Here is a 20,299-nt window from a genome sequence, read left to right on the forward strand (position 1 = left end):
CAGTCTTTTACCATTTGGTAAGACGTTAGCTAGTTATAGCTATGTTACTGTGTGCACACATGCGTGTTTACATGCATGTCTGTTTGCATATGTGTGTGCCAGTCCTGAAGCTTGAATTCAGGGCCTAGGCATGGTCCCTGGGCTTTTCTGCTCAAGGCTAGCCACTTGACACACTGATCCACTTCTGGCTTTTGGAAGAGTTAATTCAAAATAAGAGTCTCACAGACTTTCCAGTGTGGGCTGGCTTTCTACTGCAGTCCTCAGATCTCAATCTCCTGAATAACGAGGATTACAGGTTTGATCTACAAGGAGCCAGTGCTATAGAGATTCTGTAGATGTCTGTTATTGAATTGAGAGAGTCCCCTTCTATTTCATTTCAACTTAGAATTGTTTTTTTTAAATCACCAACATACTAAATTTTCTCAAATACATTTTCTCAAATGCATCTATTAAAATGGTAATTTTTAACTTTTCAGATTTTTGAAACAGTCTCTGGGTAACTTAGGCTGATCCTTCTGCCCTAGCCTTCCAAATGCTGGGATTACTATTATAGACCACTATACTTTGCTTCCTTTAGCTATTTTATATACTCCATTGTCTTAATTGCATTTGGAAGGTTTGATTTCTCTGGAATTCTCATGTGAAACCTCAGTTGGTCATAACATATACTTTTCAACATATTTTTAAATTTTACTAAATGTTTATTAAGAAATTTGATACCTACATTCACAAGAAATATTGGCCTACTGTCTTCTTGTAAATGTTTTGATTTGAGTTCTGTAATCTCTGATATCTAATCTCATAGAATGAGTTGGGAAGTATTCTATACTATTCAACTTTCTGGAAAAGCTTCTATGTAAAATATCAGGTCCAATTGGCTCACACCAATAATCCTAAATATTCAGGAGGCTGAGATCTGAGAATACTGGTTTGAAACCAACCTAAACAAACAAATCCTAGAGATTCTTCTTTCCAGCACGAAGACAGAAGTGGAGGTGTGGTTCCAGCTCTGAGGAAAAAAAAAACTGAGCAAGAATGCAAGGCACATAGTTTAAGTCCTCCTTACAGTTTTATCAGTTCACATAGCACTTAGAATTGTAATTTCTTTTGATGAATTGGCCCTACCTGGGTTCCTTCTTCTTTACTATGGCTTAGAAAGTTACTCCAGGATTGAAAGTGGAAAGACTATTGTGCTCACTACTTTTCGTTGTACAATGGGTGGAAACTTTCAGAAAGTTATGCTTTCCCCTTTCTGGCTTTTAACTGGCAAAACTAGGAGGGTTAATCGGATCTGCCTTACCAAATCATTCCAGAAGATTCCAAATGCAACTGAGAATAGGTGAGAGCTGAGAAAGAAGTATATAAAAGAGAGCACTCCAAAAGACAGAAAACTCTGAGATAGGAGTATACATTGAAAACCTAGGGATGCTAATATGGCTATAGCCATAGACAGTAAGAGGAGTAGCAAAACATAAAGCCAAAGCTCTTTTAGCCTCTCAGGTTCTGGTTTACTCTGAGCAAGACTGGAGCTGTTAAGCAGTAGAGTGGTATGCTCAGACCTCCTTTTCAAAAATGTTCTCTCTGGTGACTGTGAGAGGTAGGGGGTTAAAAGTAGAAACTGGCATCTGCTCAGGAGGCAAGTATTAGAATCTAGAATTGGATGGTAGTAGTGGAAAGGATAAGTATGCCAATTCTTATTATAATCTGAAGATACAATCAAAAGATTTGCTGACAGTTTGCTTTTGATGCATGCGAGATGTCAAGAAGAACCTGGAGTTCTTTGCATCATATTCTGTACCACATTAATCTTTTAGATTTGGTGAGTAAGTTTATAGATTAATTCTCCTACTGTTTTGTCTACAGAATGATCACTGTGTAAGTATTTGATGTTTTCTTCTATTCTTTCCCAAATGGTTCAACACTTACAAATGCTTCTTAGGTGTAGGAGTTAAATCATATGGCACTCTCCTTTCAACTGGGTTTGATACATATGTGGTTCACAATTGCCAAAATATTTCTTACTGTGTGAGTCACAGAACCTATACTATAATTAACATCTAAAGAGTCCTCCCTTTACTACCATTCTTAAAATAGAGACCCATGTTTTATCACCCACAACTCTGTGTGGCAAAGAGTTAGCTCAGGCTCCAGAGTGCTGGGTAGCAGAAATAATAACTGAAGAAACCAGATCAACAGGAGGCAGGTTCTGAATTTAGCTAGCATGTACCTGACTCAACTTGTCTCTGGCCTTGAGACCTAAAGTGGGTTGGGCTTTGCTTCAGCTGAACTCCTCTGGTAATCATGAGAAACTTTCAAGAGAAAGAAACAGAAAAACATGGTAAGTCAGTTTACATTTAAGTAAGGGAAGGCTTAAAGGCTGCCAAATACAACTGGGCATCAGTAATTCACACTGGTAATCCTAGCTACTCAGGAGGTTGAGATCTGAGGATCACAATGCAAAGCCACTCTGGAAGGAAAGTCTATGAGACTCTTATTTCCAACTAACCATACACAAAAAACCGGAAGTGGAGCTGGAGCTCAAATGGTAGAGTGTTAGACTTGAGCAAGAAAGCTAAGGGACACAACCCAAGCCTGGGTTTGAGCCCCAGTAGCAGCACATCACACACACACACACACACACACACACACACACACACACACACACACACTCACACACACAAACTGCAGAATACAAACTTACATAAGGCTCTCAGTCAGCAAATGTCTTTCTCCCATTTAGAGCAATTGGAAGCACTTAGTATTCTTTGTCTGTCAGAAATTTACAGGATAGCCGAGCAAGAACTAGAAAGCAAACTAGTTCAAGAGATACATAACCCATTAGAAATTATTGGAAATTGAGCTTCTTATGAAATAAAAACAACAGGTTTTTTTCTATTTATAAAACTAAAGGAATCTGTAGCTTTAAGATTTGGTAACTATAAAGCCTTCATAATGACAATAAGCTGACCAGAATCCATAGACAGCCAAGAGACTTCCAGAATTCATGTGTAACAAGAAAAAGTAACATTATAAATTAGACTTTCAAGAAGCAAGATAAATGCCTCCACATTACACCTGCTACAGATGACTAGTCTTAAACTGGATAGAAGAAAAAGAGTTTATATATCCTAAATTCAGAACTGTGCTTCAACTTGTCACTCCCAAAATAAATTACTCTGACCTGAGGATGTTATCTCTATTATGGGTAGAGTTTGATCATTGCCATTACCATCTTTCATAGCATCAAGATTATGGCATCATAATCATCTTTAATCAGAGTCCATGAGACAGTTGAGCCAATACCACCAAACACTTCCAACCAGACCAATCACCAGCCACTTCTGTATAGTTCTGGATACTGATTAACCTTAAGCACAATGTCTTACGTATGATTTTCACTCTCAAAGCAAAACTGGTAATAGCAATTTTCATGATGTCAACATCATCTATAAAACATTTCTATGTCAATAAATGTATGAAAGAAGTAATCACTTTTAGTTTTTTTAATTTTTGAGTAAGAAACTAATTTCTGCATTTATTGAAGGGTCATTTTGTTCCAGATACTTTACTTAACTCTTTTAGGGTTTATAACAAGCCTATGAAGAAAATTTCCCATATTCACAGAGATGTTAAGTCACATAATTCATAAGTGGCCAAAGCGGGACCACAACCTAGATTTGTCACATTTTAAAGTCTCTGCTTTTAATTATTAGGGGTTTATGGATTTTGCATTGGATTTTGTTTCCATTTTTAAGGAGAAGACAAGAAGTATAAACTTTAAAAGAGTTATTCCTTGTATCTGTGCTGTTTCTTCCATGTGGACCAGATTTGGAAAACATGCATGAGAAGGGCTTTAGAAGAAGTATAGGCTACCTGCTTCTCCTCTTGGAACAAAGGTCCTAAGCCTTTTCAATATATGCTTGCCTCTTAAGCCAATTCTATTCCAGAAATGAGTAAGATATCATCTTTTTTTTTTTTTTTTGGCCAGTCGTGGGCTTGAGCTCAGGGCCTGAGCACTGTCCTTGGACTTTTTCAAGGTTAGAGCTCTACCACTTGAGCCTCAACACCATTTCTGGCTTTTTTCTATGTATGTGGTACCAAGGAATCGAACCTGGGTCTTCGTGCATGCTAGGCAAGCACTCCACCACAAGGTCAAACTCACGGCTCCATAAAATATCATCTTTAACACCTTCGAAACTGAACTTTTAGACTTCCTAGGCCTGGGGTCCTGGAGTCAAATAGTATATTTGGTTCCAACTGCATGTGACTTAAAGAAAATTGAGGGTATTGGGTGGAACAATTGGCTTATAGAACACAGGGACTCTCTGTAACCTTAGTCATCCTGTAATCACTACATCAAAGTAATAACCTTATCTGCCTTTGTAATTATCTATCTAATCTAGTGACCTAGTGTCTCTTTTTCAAATCATCAGTCCCTAAGGAAGGAAGTCTCCTACAGAAGAAATAGTGAGACACTCCATGTGTGATTTTATACAGATCCCAGTTTACCATCCTTCTTTGAACCCATATGCTTCTAGACATAATCAAGAGTGCTGGGAGATCTAAGTACTGAAGCCGAATTAATGCCAGAGGCAAAGGATGAGTGTGTAAATCAATGGCTTTATTTAGAAGAGGCCAAGCCATAACTTTTTTGGACTGGCTTTGTTGGCTTTGTGCTCACTTGCCTTTTCTGCTTATGGCTGGTAATCTATCACTTAAACTATGCCTCTAGTTCCATAATTAATTTTTAAAATGAAAATATTATTGAAAATGAAATAATGACTAAGTCATTATTTAAAATTTTAATATCAATGTAACTCATAGAGGTACTGGATTTAGTTGTCCTTAGTCCTTTAAAGATGTGATCTTAGGTAATCTAAGAAGGTAAGATTTTTCCCCCAATTCATTTTTTTTCTTTTTTCCAGTCCTGGGGCTTGAACTCAGGGCCTGAGCTCTGTCCTTGGGCTTTCTCAAGGGTACAGCTCTACTATTTGAGCCAAAGAACCACTTCTGGCTTTTTCTATGTATGTGGTACTGAGAAACTGGGTCTTCATGCATGTTAGGCAAGCACTCTACCACTAGGCCAAACGCCCAGCCCCCAATTCGTTATTCATAAGCTTCAGTGGATATCATGAGGAAAATATATCATTAGTTCAAATATAATTTTTAGGCCAGACCAATGCTAATTCATATGTATATATTTGTGTACATGCACACAGAAAATCTCAAATGGCAATCCCTCAACACCTTTTCAAACAGGTGATTAGTTTTATTTTTTTAATGAGTGATCTTGAAAAATAGTGATAATCTCAAGATTATAAATTATCTCTCAAGCCAATATAGTTTCCTTCCAGACATTGTACTGGGCCTTCCATGTTATAGATCTTTGATAGTATGCATTAACTCCGTGTGTGTGTGTGTCTGTGTGTGTGTGTGTGTGTGTGTGTGTGTGTGCTTATGTGTGCGAGAATGTTTGTGATGTATACATAAATACTTAAGAGTTCAAACCTCTGGCCGAGCTTCAATCTTGGCCTGATTTCATCATACTGTTCTATAAATTCTTGGTCTGCACATTGGAAGCAGATTCTAACAAAGGGGAAGGGGGGATCATCAGATTATAAAATTCCCTCAAAAGCTACTTGTGGAAGTAAAGATTAATTACTGAGCATCCCAAAGAATTTAAAATTTGAGTATTTTAAGTTTGTAAATCAATTGTTGGATTGACTTCAATTTTTATATCTTATCACATTCCCTTCTCTTAAAACTTAGTTCTAAAATCCCATTTATGACTAAAAAGTCAGTGTCTTCATCCACAAAGAGATTATATGTTGTGTTGATAATTAAATCTCTTAGGGAACTGCATGTGTGCATGCGTGCATGCATGTCTGTCTGTCTGTCTGTCTGTCATGGGCTTGAACTTGGGGCCTGAGCCCTGTCTTTGAACGCTTTTGCTCAAGGCTAGCATTCTACCACTTTGAGCCACAGTTCTACTTCCTGTTTATTTGGTAGTGAAGTGGAGATAAGAGTCTCACAACTTTCCTGCCCCGGCTGGATCTGAATAGTGATCCTCATTTTTCAGCCTCCTGAGTAGCTAGAATTAGAGGCATGAGCCACCAGCATTCAGCTACCGAAATAGTTTTATTAAAGAGATTCTAGATTGTTTAAAGAAAAAAGATCATATGCTTTGCTTAATAGTTATACCTTGCATTTGGGAAAAATAATGAATACTAACTCATTTTAGTGAATCCTAGAGTTTCAGGGCTAATTCAAGGAACTTGAAGTCAGGCTTATCTAGCCAGTAAGTTTCCAAATCCATAATGGCACAACCTCTTTTCCACACTGTTATTCTAAGTTATTGATATTGTGGCTGCAAAGACCACATGAGGTTCTGAGTCATAGCTTTGAGATGTGGTTCTGGGTAGATTCCAGCAAGCATTTGGAGGTTCCAGACGAGACATGTGAGTTATATCTAGCCTGAGCAAGTCATGAAGCCCCATACTGCATTCTGAAAGCCTTAATGTGTTGGCAGGTTCTTTGTAAGAATCTGTTGCTCTCGTACATGGATCTCAAGATAGCAATAATCATGCTTTAAAAAGTCTGAATGCATCCTGAGAGTGAAGGGCATGACTGGCTGGTCCAGGACCATCAAACTCATGGACTTTTCATGATGAAATGTTCAAGTTCCACGGAGAGACAAGTTTCAGAAATTCATCACTGACTGTAACTAGTGAGACTACAGAAGACAAACAAGAGTTACAAATCAACTCCAGGGAGCAAACCATACTAATAGCTTTCTAAATCAGATTAAACTTGACAGAAAATGAAAGAAAATACTTTTAATTTTTAGCATTAAGTATGAGTCTAATATTATGTCATCTAATTCTCAGACATTTGTAATTGTTTCCACTTCCTAGATGTGGATAAAAAGACTCATTTGGAGGTTTGCCCAAGTTATCATTGGTAGTATGTATGGGAATGACAATACAAAAATGATCTGACTTGATGATACTAAGAGCCAAGAACAGGCACTTAAACATCTTGCAGAGGAAAGATATATTTAATACACCCAATGCCTCCAGATGACCCTAAGTTGAGTTGAACTCAGTTCCTCAAAAGTAGGAGTTTCTGAAAGCCACAGCACAGAGAAAAATGTTTGATTCTTATGAAAGATGCAGACAGACCTGTATACAAAGTCAAATTCTAAATTTGAACATGACAAAAAATAAGGCAGATTACATTACTATAGATTAGAACCACCTAGATTAGAATTAGATATGGGAACAAAATTCATCTGACATACAGTGGAAAAATTTAGAACTGAAACAGCAAAAACTATCTTTAATATACATAGGCTCCACCAGTTAGGCTTATGGTTCTAGTCTGGTGATTCTGATAGCCCAAAGCAAAGGTGGATATGGAATAAACAGAGTGTAATGACAGAATAAGGCAGAAGGAAGGCCCAGCAAAGAATGAAAATATAGCCAAGGCTGTGCCATAGGCAGATGTTCCAGTTTTCTCCTTCCTTGGACCAAATAACTTTTTTGAACCCTGGCAAGCAAAAGTTTCTGCAGGTATTACCAAGGCAATCCCTCATTAGAACCCAATCCTTTGGTTCCCTTTTAAATGATTCTTGGGCCTCTCTGAGATAGGAACGATTAAGTATTCTAGAGAACTGCTGTTGAAACAACTTGGCATGTGTCCACTTGTACCCTGACACTGACGATTCTTATAGTTCTTAAAGAAGGAAAGTGAGGCAATGAGAAATTGCAAAACTTACTAAAGAAAAAAGGTACTATAAAACCACGATTTACTTGTACAACTTTGCAAATACTAAGGCACTAAATTGTTCACTTAGAAAGGTTGGATTTTTTTTTTTTGGGTTGGTTATGGGGTTTGAACTCAGCCTGGGTGCTGTCCCTGAGCTCTGCAGCTCAAGGCTACCTCCCTACCCTTGAGCCAAGCCCTACTAAGAGTTTCAGGTCCTTTTATGCCCTGGCTGGTTTTGAACCTTGATCCTCAGATCTCAGCCACCTAAGTAGCTAGGATTATAGGCATGAGCCACCGTGCATGGACAGAAAGGTTGGATTTTATGGTAAGTGAATTATACCTCAGTTATATCTCTATTTTAAAAATTCATGATTTGCTTTTTGGGCAACATTTTTGACAGAGAAATAGCATTTTTACCCTTAAAACTTAATATTGGCTTCTAAGTCATTTATCAAACATGATTACTTCTTATATAGAGAACATTGATACACACTATGACAAATTTGCCCAAAATAAACTTAAAATAATCATATTAACAAACTTAAGCATATGTTATAGGCCACACATTATGTTCACAATGTGGTATATTTACTTATTCCCATTGGTTATGTTGGTAATCTGAGACTAAAATAATTAGATAGTTGCCAAAACCAGCCAACCAACCTGGTAAAAGGAAGAACTGAGCTTTAATCTCAAACCTTTCTGACTACAAAGTCATCGTTTTTCTCCATTCTGTTAATCAAATGAACGAGGGAGGAAAGGCCAGAATGGCAAGCATGCCAAAGAGTAAATGGCAGAGTTCTAAGGGATGACAGACTACAAAGTGAGTTTCGAAGATCTAAAAGAGGATTCTGGAGTTGCAGTGAAAGAGTGGCTTTATAAGTCTCTCTCAATGAGCATCTGGGGATAGAAAGTCTTCTTGACACAGCAGACATCTAAAAAAATCAAATTTCAAAAGATTACCACATTACTCCAGGGAAAACATAATTTTCTGTGTGCTTATTTTGGCTCAAGGCCTCTTAGATATGAGAGGATACAAATCCACTAACAAGCTGTGAAAAGATATTATCTAAGTGTTTTCCAAGATCTAGGCACTGTCTCCGCAGGCGAAGGTGAATAGCACATGGAAATAACCTTCACAGAAGTGCCCAGGAAGAATCTGAGTGACCCCGCATAAAGTGCATATGTGAATAACTACCAGGCAATAGCATCAGAGAGCATGGGTTGGCTTTTATTTTAGTGCTATCACTGGACACATTTTTTAAAATTTCTTGAGGTTTCCATTTCATTATGGTTTTTTTGTAAAAAAAAAAAAGCACTGAACAACACAGGTTACTCTGAAAAGTAAAATAAATATATAAAATCACCATGTACAGAAAACAGTAACCAATGATGATAGCTACTATCATCATCACCTGATGGCAAAGTACACAAGTTTTGGTTCATCATGCCTAATATAGATTTCCAATTATTTTTGCTACCCTCAAATATGTTTAATATACTCTGTACATAACCGTCACTTCATTAGGATCTAGACCCAATGGATAGCAGCTTCCTAAAAGAAAGCTCACTCTAAATTCACCTTGAATTATTTTGATAACATTTTATGTAGCACTCGCTATATTTTGATAGCCTAGAAAATAGCCTTCCCAGGGTCAGAGAATCTTTCTTCTGTTCTAGCTTGCTTCTTTTTCTTCCTTTCTTGAATCAAAATAGACAGTTTTCCCCCTAACATCTATATCACTCTGATGCTAGCTTCTTTTCTAGCCAGCTTTTTTTTTCTAGCATGTACGACCTCTTTTTTTTTTTTTTTGCCAGTCCTGGGTCTTAAGCTCAGGGTCTGAGCTGTCCTTGGACTTTCTCAAGGCTAGAGCTCTACCACTTGAGCCACAGCACCACTTCTGACTTTTTTCTATGTATGTGGTACTGAGGAATCAAACCTGGGTCTTTGTGCTTGCTAAGCAAGCACTTTACCACTAACCCAAACTTCCGGCCCTGCACCACCTCTTTATAGTACACTTTCATAGCTAGCTTATTTTCTAGCTTGTACCACCTCCTTTCATATTATTTATGCTATAGTGGACTTGACATTCACAAGGTTGTACATCATTTTTCATAAAACTTAGGTAATAAATATACACAAGTAAGCTACTATAATGTTAAGAACAATGGCAATGGATAAGGTAGATAAAAATTCAAATCCTGAGTTTTCCACCTTCTACCTATAACTTTAGGCTCTCTTATGCTTCCAAATCCTATACTTCCACTGGTATGTGCTACAAAACAAATAGAAATGTTGTGAAGAAATGACCTGATATATGAAATGCATTCAGCACACTATCTACCATATAATAAATTTCCAATAAATGTTAATTATCTTTGCAAAAGACATTAATTAGGTTAGCCTATTAGCTCAGGTTCATTTTCAATGAAATGAGCATTTACTGTGTACCTACCAAGGTGCACTCTGCTGCTTTCTGTGTTCTAGACAAATAAAGCAAATCACACAAACCCTCTAAAACTAAGTTTAGGCTGTTCACATGCATATGACTATAAAAAATAAGTGTCCTGCAACATGTCTTCATACTGGAAGGTGGGGCTGGTACCAGAATTTCTGCAATCTTCTCATAGATGAGAATGTAAAGAAGGAGGAAGATAAACATGTAAAGAGGTGGAGTTAGATTTGATTGGAAATGAATCAGTCCATCCCACAGTGGGTTGTTATAAGCTATATAAGGGCCTGCATCTCAGTCCAGCAACACCCTGCAAGCTGCATCAGGCTTTATCCTACTTGTTCCTTTGGTGAAACAGGTAAGAGACCATTTATCTAGCAACATCTATGAACAAAATTGTCCATTTCAGAAATGCAAAAATATGATACAGGCAGATATAATAGATAGAGGGTAGGGGGGGAGGAAAGGAAGAAAGGGAGGAAAGGATGGAAGAAAGAAGGGAGGGAAGGAGGGAGAGACAGAAAGCCATTCTTTTTGTTGATTCTTTTTTGCTTGCTGTTTGGTTGGTTAGTTTATTCTATGATCTTCTAGAACTAAGTGTGCCTTTATAGAAGACAATGTAATTAGAAAACTTGTCTTATTCTAAACAATTCTATATTCTCTTCAGGGTGTTTGGCAAGTTGTCTTTCTGGTTTATGCCCCTCAAATGAAGTAACTGGAACTGTTAAAGATTCTCTTCTTTGTTAAGTTCCTAGGGCATCGCGGTCTAATCCACCTAGTCAAATTCTTGCCTGAATTGCTAAGCTTCTCTTCCTAACTAATAGAAAGGAATAGTGTTCAATTCAGTGCTGAGATCAGAAGAGTTCAATACTTCTGCTAGGAGCTACTCCAAACCTTCAAATATTAATATACTGTTGGCACATTTTGCCTATTGTTTATGTGTTAAAGAGCTTTAATGTCCAGTTTAATTTTTAGCATTGAAGAATGATGTTAAAAATGCCATCTGTCCATTTTGATTTAAAAAAAAGCAGCAGTAAAAAATAGGAAGAGAAACTAGGGAAATGATGTCTCAGTGGTCCTGGAAACTTTAGAAACTCAAGAACATAATCTGACATATCAAAGTATCCAATGTGTACAGACAATATTCATCTAGGACAAGAAATACAGAGACCTGAAATCTAGTCTCATTTAGGCCTTTCTTATGTATAGTTTGATCTTAGCAAAGAACTCAATGTTAATCAAATTTTTCAGTGTTTTGAAAGGTATTCTAAAATCCTCAATTCATCTTATATGTTGGAGTTCAAAAGTGGCAAGAAATTTGAAAAATCATGAGAACTACTGGAAAAAGAAAACAAAAGGATTGACGAGTCTATTTGTTCTCTAGGTTTACTTAAGCTTGCAAAAAAATGACAGACCTCCTAAGAAGTGTTGTCACCGTCATTGATATTTTCTACAAATACACCAAGCAAGATGGGGAGTGTGGCACACTGAGCAAGGATGAGCTAAAGGAACTTCTGGAGAAAGAATTTCGGCCAATTCTGAAGGTGAGGGCCATGTGCCAGCACTGGTGTGCTGTCATAGAATCATGACAAGCTAAAGAGTGTACAGCGCCAGTAATCTTGAAGAAAACCCTATGAGAAATATATTTTGGCTATTGTAAGTTGTCCTAACAAGTGTGTATGTCATGTCAGGGTGGAGGATATTAGAGAGGAATATCATCTACAAGGGAAGTTATTTAACAAAGTGGCTAAGATGATTTAAAACTGAAAACAAAGCACAAGCCTTTTCTCATCTACCTGGAAATGATTTCAAAATAATAGATCCTAATATAGAATATCCTAACCTGTTTGTTTAAAAATTATGGAAAACAAAGATATATCAGTAACTGTACCTGGTTTATTTCTCTCCTTTATGCCATAACTGAGTATTTAATCCTCTAGGTTAGATCTTTTAAACAACATCTTTGGAGGTTCCCATTATTCTGTTTTCTATTAACCTTTCCCATTTGTTGGGTACTATTGCCCTGAAGTTATCTCTAGTTGGACTAAAAATACATTTCAAACTCCCACAAATATATACCATATTTGGCCATGCAGCTAAGAGTGTAGTTAGGCTGACAGGGTCTCCTTGTATGTCACTCATATACAGAACCCAGATGATCCAGATACAGTGGACGTTATCATGCATATGCTGGATCGAGATCATGACCGAAGACTGGACTTTACTGAGTTTCTTCTGATGGTATTCAAACTGGCTATGGCCTGCAACAAGGTTCTCAGCAAAGAATACTGCAAAGCTTCAGGGTCAAAGAAGCGTAGGCATGGTCACCGACACCAAAAAGAAGAAAGTGAAACAGAAGATGAAGAAGAGTCTCCAGGACCAAAAACAGGTTACAGACATTCAAGTGAGAGTGAGGGAGAAGAGCGTGGATCTAGTTCTAGGGGCTCAAGGGGAACTGGAAAACATAGATATGGATCCAACTCCAGGAGGCTGGGAAGACAAAGTGAATTATCCAGCTCAGAAGGACCAGAGCAAAGTCACTACAGGTCTGAGTCTGGTCATTCCTGGACCAGTGGCAAAGAGAGACATGGTTCCAGCTCTGGAGAGGTGGGAGAAAGAAGAAACAAGTCACGTAGCTCCTCTAGGGAATCTGGGGTGGAATATGAATCTGGATCTAGATCAAGCAGTCAGGGGAGGAAAGACCATGGCAGTCTGTCACAAGGACTGGAAACTAGTGAACACAAATCAAGTGCTTCTCAATCAAAACAAAGTAGAGGTCAAAAGCATGAATCTAGCTCTACAAGTGCCAGAAACTGTGGGAGACAAACTCATACATGTAGTTATGATAATTCAGGTGGGTGTGGAAGGCCACAAAATATTTCTAGTTCCTGTCAGGCAAGTGGATTTAGAGGTCAAGCAAATCAATCTAGCTGTACCCATTCGTGCTGTCAATCAGGAGACCATCAGAGACAAGGTTATGGATGTGTCTCAGGAGGTCAGTCCTCTGGTTACTGCCAACCACAGCCTAGTACCTGTAGCCAGCCTTCTGGTCAGACAGGATATGGGTCTAGACAATGTGGTCAGCCACAGAGCTATAGAGGGCAACAAGGAATAAGCTCAAGTCAATCTTCTTGCTGTGGACAACATGGGTCTGGAGCAAGTCAGTCTTCTGGTTACTGTCCACATAGATCTGGTTCATGTGGACACTCTTCAAATTGTCACCAAAAAGGGTCTAGTTCAAAGGAATTTTCCAAATGTAGTCAGTATGGAGCTGGTTCAGGTTGTGAACAACACAGAACAGGTTCAAGTAAATCTTCTGGCTTTGAACAACATGGGTCTGGTTCAGGTCAGTCTTGCTGTGGACAACACAGAAATGCATCAAGTCAGTCCGCTGGCTATGGTCAGCATGGGTGTTGCTCAGGGCAGTCTTCTGGCATTGGACAGCATGGGTCTGTCCCAGGTCAGTGCTCTGGCTTTGGACAACAAGGATCTAGTTCAGCCCAATCTTCTGGCTTCGGCCAGCACGGGTCCGGTTCTGGTCAGTCTTCGGGCTTCAGCCAGCATGGGTCCCCCTCCAGTCAGTCCTCGGGCTACGGCCAGCATGGGTCCGGTTCTGGTCAGTCCTCGGGCTTCGGCCAGCAGGGGTCCACCTCCGGTCAGTCCTCGGGCTTTGGCCAGCAGGGGTCCAAATCCAGTCAGTCCTCGGGCTTCGGCCAGCATGGGTCCACCTCCAGTCAGTCCTCGGGATTTGGCCATCATGGGTCCTCCTCCGGTCAGTCCTCGGGCTTCGGCCAGCACGGGTCCACCTCCGGTCAGTCCTCGGGCTTCGGCCACCACGGGTCCACCTCTGGTCAGTCCTCGGGCTTCGGCCAGCACGGGTCCACCTCCGGTCAGTCCTCGGGCTTCGGCCACCACGGGTCCACCTCCGGTCAGTCCTCGGGCTTCGGCCAGCACGGGTCCACCTCCGGTCAGTCCTCGGGCTTCGGCCAGCACGGGTCCACCTCCGGTCAGTCCTCGGGCATCGGACAGCACGGGTCCACCTCGGGTCAGTCCTCGGGCTTCGGCCAGCACGGGTCCACCTCGGGTCAGTCCTCGGGCTTCGGCCAGCACGGGTCCACCTCCGGTCAGTCCTCAGGCATCGGACAGCACGGGTCTCCCTCCGGTCAGTCCTCAGGCATTGGCCAGCACGGGTCCCCCTCCGGTCAGTCCTCAGGCATCGGACAGCATGGGTCCCCCTCCGGTCAGTCCTCGGGTTTCGGCCACCACGGGTCCACCTCGGGTCAGTCCTCGGGCTTCGGCCACCACGAGTCCACCTCCGGTCAGTCCTCGGGCTTCGGCCAGCACGGGTCCACCTCGGGTCAGTCCTCGGGCTTCGGCCACCAAGGGTCCACCTCCGGTCAGTCCTCGGGCTTCAACCACCATGGGTCCACCTCCGGTCAGTCCTCGGGCTTCAGCCAGCATGGGTCCACCTCTGGTCAGTCCTCGGGCTTCGGCCACCACGGGTCCACCTCCGGTCAGTCCTCGGGCTTCGGCCACCACGGGTCCACCTCGGGTCAGTCCTCGGGCTTCGGCCACCACGGGTCCACCTCGGGTCAGTCCTCGGGCTTCGGCCAGCACGGGTCCCCCTCCGGTCAGTCCTCAGGCATCGGACAGCACGGATCCCCCTCCGGTCAGTCCTCAGGCATCGGCCAGCACGGGTCCACCTCCGGTCAGTCCTCGGGCATCGGACAGCACGGGTCCCCCTCCGGTCAGTCCTCGGGCTTCGGCCAGCACGGGTCCACCTCGGGTCAGTCCTCGGGCTTCGGCCACCAAGGGTCCACCTCCGGTCAGTCCTCGGGCTTCGGCCAGCATGGGTCCACCTCCGGTCAGTCCTCGGGCTTCAGCCAGCAAGGGTCCCCCTCGGGTCAGTCCTCGGGCTTCGGCCACCACGGGTCCACCTCGGGTCAGTCCTCGGGCTTCGGCCACCACGGGTCCACCTCGGGTCAGTCCTCGGGCTTCGGCCACCACGGGTCCACCTCGGGTCAGTCCTCGGGCTTCGGCCACCACGGGTCCACCTCGGGTCAGTCCTCGGGCATCGGACAGCACGGGTCCACCTTGGGTCAGTCCTCAGGCTTCAACCACCACGGGTCCACCTCCGGTCAGTCCTCGGGCTTCGGCCAGCACGGGTCCACCTCCGGTCAGTCTTCGGGCTTCGGCCAGCACGAGTCCACCTCCGGTCAGTCCTCGGGCTTCGGCCACCACGGGTCCACCTCGGGTCAGTCATCGGGATTAGGCCACCACGGGTCCACCTCTGGTCAGTCCTCGGGCTTCAGCCACCACGGGTCTGCCTCTGGTCAGTCCTCGGGCTTTGGGCAGCATGGCTCTGGCTTTAAAGAGCACAGCTCTACCTCCAGTGAGTCCTCTGGCTTCAGCCAGCAAGGATCTGGCTCTGGACGAAACTCTGGCTTTAGCAAGCACAAGTCTGGCCTCAGTGAGTCCTCAAGCTCTGGCAAGTATGGATCTGGGCCCAGTGACTCTTGGGGCTTTGACCAGCACAGGACAAGATCAGGTCAGTCCTCAGGATTTGGGCATCATGAGTCTAGCTCAGGACCTAAAAGTCAACGAGGACAGTCAAGAGATACCAGAAGACAGAGCCACCTGGAAGAGGAACAATCTCAAACATCTGGCTCAAGCACATCTCCCAGAAGAACCCCTCTTCACAGCCAATCAAGTGACAGAGAGGAACAATCAGAATTCTCACACAGACAGTCACGCTCCACTCACCACCGAGGGGGTTCTCCACAGAAAGGGTCAGCACCCACAGCAGGAGGACAGCACCAATTTCCTCATGGACAGGCCAGAGACACCTCCAGACAGCCCCAGGCTGGCAGCCATGGACAGCCTCATGAGTCCCAGCCCGGAAGAACTCCCAGGAGATCACCCATTCACAGTGAGTCTTCTGACAGTGAAGAACAGTCAAGGTTCTCTCACCATCAGGCAGGATCTCCACAAGGCCAAGGTCAACCTGAAGGTCCCCAGACCCCACATGCAGGACAAGGGAGACCTCAAGGTCCCCGAGGACAGTCAAGAGATACTGGCAGACAGGGCCGGCAGCCACGGGGACAACCTCAACAGTCTGGCTCTAGTTCACCTCCCAGAAGAAGCCCTCTTCACAGCCAATCAAGTGACAGAGAGGAACAATCAGAATTCTCACACAGACGGTCACGCTCCACTCAGCACCAAGGGGGTTCTCCACAGAGAGGGTCAGGAGAACAGCACCAATTTCCTCGTGGACAGGCCAGAGACACCTCCAGACAGCCCCAGGCTGGTAGCCATGGACAGCCTCATGAGTCCCAGCGTGGAAGAGCTCCCAGGAGATCACCCATTCACAGTGAGTCTTCTGACAGTGAAGAACAGTCAAGGTTCTCCCACCACCAGGCAGGATCCCCACAGGGCCAAGGTCAACCTCAAGGTTTCCAGACACCTCATGCAGGACAAGGGAGACCTCAAGGTCCCCGAGGACAGTCAAGAGATACTGGACGACAGGGCCAGCAGCCACATGGACATCCTCAACAGTCTGGTTCCAGTCCACCTTTCAGAAGAACCCCTCTTCACAGCCAACCAAGTGACAGAGAGGAACAATCAGAATTCTCACACAGACAGTCACGCTCCACTCAGCACCAAGGGGGTTCTCCACAGAGAGGGTCAGCACCCACAGCAGGAGGACAGCACCAATTTCCGCGTGGACAGGCCAGAGACACCTCCAGACAGCCCCAGGCTGGCAGCTATGGACAGCCTCATGAGTCCCAGCCCGGAAGAGCTCCCAGGAGATCACCCATTCACAGTGAGTCTTCTGACAGTGAAGAACAGTCAAGGTTATCACACAACCAGGCAGGGTCCCCACAGGGCCAAGGTCAACCTCAAGGTTTCCAGACACCTCATGCAGGACAAGGGAGACCTCAAGGTCCCCGAGGACAGTCAAGAGATACTGGACGACAGGGCCAGCAGCCACATGGACATCCTCAACAGTCTGGTTCCAGTCCACCTTTCAGAAGAACCCCTCTTCACAGCCAACCAAGTGACAGAGAGGAACAATCAGAATTCTCACACAGACAGTCACGCTCCACTCAGCACCAAGGGGGTTCTCCACAGAGAGGGTCAGCACCCACAGCAGGAGGACAGCACCAATTTCCGCGTGGACAGGCCAGAGACACCTCCAGACAGCCCCAGGCTGGCAGCTATGGACAGCCTCATGAGTCCCAGCCCGGAAGAGCTCCCAGGAGATCACCCATTCACAGTGAGTCTTCTGACAGTGAAGAACAGTCAAGGTTCTCACACCACCAGGCAGGGTCCCCACAGGGCCAAGGTCAACCTCAAGGTTTCCAGACACCTCATGCAGGACAAGGGAGACCTCAAGGTCCCCGAGGACAGTCAAGAGATACTGGACGACAGGGTCAGCAGCCACATGGACATCCTCAACAGTCTGGTTCCAGTCCACCTTTCAGAAGAACCCCTCTTCACAGCCAATCAAGTGACAGAGAGGAACAATCAGAATTCTCACACAGACAGTCACGCTCCACTCAGCACCAAGGGGGTTCTCCACAGAGAGGGTCAGCACCCACAGCAGGAGGACAGCACCAATCTCCTCATGGACAGGCCAGAGACACCTCCAGACAGCCCCAGGCTGGCAGCCATGGACAGCCTCATGAGTCCCAGCCCGGAAGAACTCCCAGGAGATCACCCATACACATTGAGGCTTCTGACAGTGAAGAACAGTCAAGGTTCTCTCACCATCAGGCAGGATCTCCACAAGGCCAAGGTCAACCTGAAGGTCCCCAGACCACACATGCAGGACAAGGGAGACCTCAAGGTCCCCGAGGACAGTCAAGAGATACTGGCAGACAGGGCCGGCAGCCACGGGGACAACCTCAACAGTCTGGCTCCAGTCCACCTCCCAGAAGAAGCCCTCTTCACAGCCAATCAACTGACAGAGAGGAACAATCAGAATTCTCACACAGACAGTCACGCTCCACTCAGCACCAAGGTGGTTCTCCACAGAGAGGGTCAGCACCCACAGCAGGAGAACAGCACCAATTTCCTCATGGACAGGCCAGAGACACCTCCAGACAGCCCCAGGCTGGCAGCCATGGACAGCCTCATGAGTCCCAGCCCGGAAGAGCTCCCAGGAGATCACCCATTCACAGTGAGTCTTCTGACAGTGAAGAGCAGTCAAGGTTCTCACACCATCAGGCAGGATCCCCACAAGGCCAAGGTCAACCTCAAAGTCCCCAGACCACACATGCAAGACAAGACAGACCACAGGGTCCCCGAGGACAGTCAAGAGATGCCGGAACACAGGGTCAGCAGCCACATGGACAGCCTCAACAGTCTGGCTCCAGTCCAGCTTCCAGAAGAAGCCCTCTTCACAGCCAATCAAGTGACAGAGAGGAGCAATCAGAATTCTCTCACAGCCAGTCACGCTCCACTCAGCACGAAGGGGGTTCTCCACAGAGAGGGTCAGCACCCACAGCAGGAGGACAGCACCATTTTCCACATGGACAGGCCAGAGACACCTCCAGACAGCCCCAGGCTGGCAGCCATGGACAGCCTCATGAGTCCCAGCCCGGAAGAGCTCCCACGAGATCACCCATTCACAGTGAGGCTTCTAACAGTGAAGAGCAGTCAAGGTTCTCACACCACCAGGCAGGATCCCCACAGGGCCAAGGTCAACCTCAAGGTCCCCAGACCCCACATGCAGGACAACGGAGACTTCAAGGTCCCCGAGGACAGTCAAGAGATACCGGAAGACAGGGTCAGCAGCCACGGGGTCAACCTCAACAGTCTGGCTCCACTCCACCACCCAGAAGAAACCCTCTACACAGCCAATCAAGTGACAGAGAGGAACAATCAGAATTCTCACACAGACAGTCACGCTCCACTCAGCACCAAGGGGGTTCTCCACAGAGAGGGTCAGCACCTACAGCAAGAGGACAGCACCAATTTCCTCGTGGACAGGCCAGAGACACCTCCGGACAGCCCCAGGCTGGCAGCCATGGACAGCCTCATGAGTCCCAGCGTGGAAGAGCTCCCAGGAGATCACCCATTCACAGTGAGTCTTCTGACAGTGAAGAGCAGTCAAGGTTCTCACACCACCAGGCAGGATCCCCACAGGGCCAAGGTCAACCTCAAGGTTTCCAGACACCTCATGCAGGACAAGGGAGACCTCAAGGTCCCCGAGGACAGTCAAGAGATACTGGACGACAGGGCCAGCAACCACATGGACATCCTCAACAGTCTGGCTCCAGTCCACCTCCCAGAAGAACCCCTCTTCACAACCAATCAAGTGACAGAGAGGAAGAATCAGAATTCTCACACAGACAGTCACGCTCCACTCAGCACCAAGGGGGTTCTCCACAGAGAGGGTCAGCACCCACAGCAGGAGGACAGCATCAATTTCCTCGTGGACAGGCCAGAGACACCTCCAGACAGCCCCAGGCTGGCAGCCATGGACAGCCTCATGAGTCCCAGTCCGGAAGAGCTCCCACGAGATCACCTATTCACAGTGAATCTTCTGACAGTGAAGAACAGTCAAGGTTCTCACACCACCAGGCAGGGTCCCCACAGGGCCAAGGTCAACCTCAAGGTTTCCAGACACCTCATGCAGGACAAGGGAGACCTCAAGGTCCCCGAGGACAGTCAAGAGATACTGGCAGACAGGGCCAGCATACACATGGACATCCTCAACAGTCTGGCTCCAGTCCACCTTCCAGAAGAAGCCCTCTTCACAGCCAATCAAGTGACAGAGAGGAACAATCAGAATTCTCACACAGACAGTCACGCTCCACTCAGCACCAAGGGGGTTCTCCACAGAGAGAGTCGGCATCCACAGCAGGAGGACAGCATAAATTTCCGCGTGCACAGGCCAGAGACACCTCCAGACAGCCCCAGGCTGGCAGCCATGGACAGCCTCATGATTCCCAGCGTGGAAGAGCCCCCAGGAGATCACCCATTCACAGTGAGTCTTCTGACAGTGAAGAACAGTCAAGGTTCTCACACCACCAGGCAGGATCCCCACAAGGTCAAGGTCAACCTCAAGGTTT

Source organism: Megascapheus bottae, chromosome 10 (genome assembly GCF_031878675.1).
Source record: "Megascapheus bottae isolate mThoBot1 chromosome 10, mThoBot2.hap1, whole genome shotgun sequence".
NCBI lineage: Eukaryota > Metazoa > Chordata > Mammalia > Rodentia > Geomyidae > Megascapheus > Megascapheus bottae.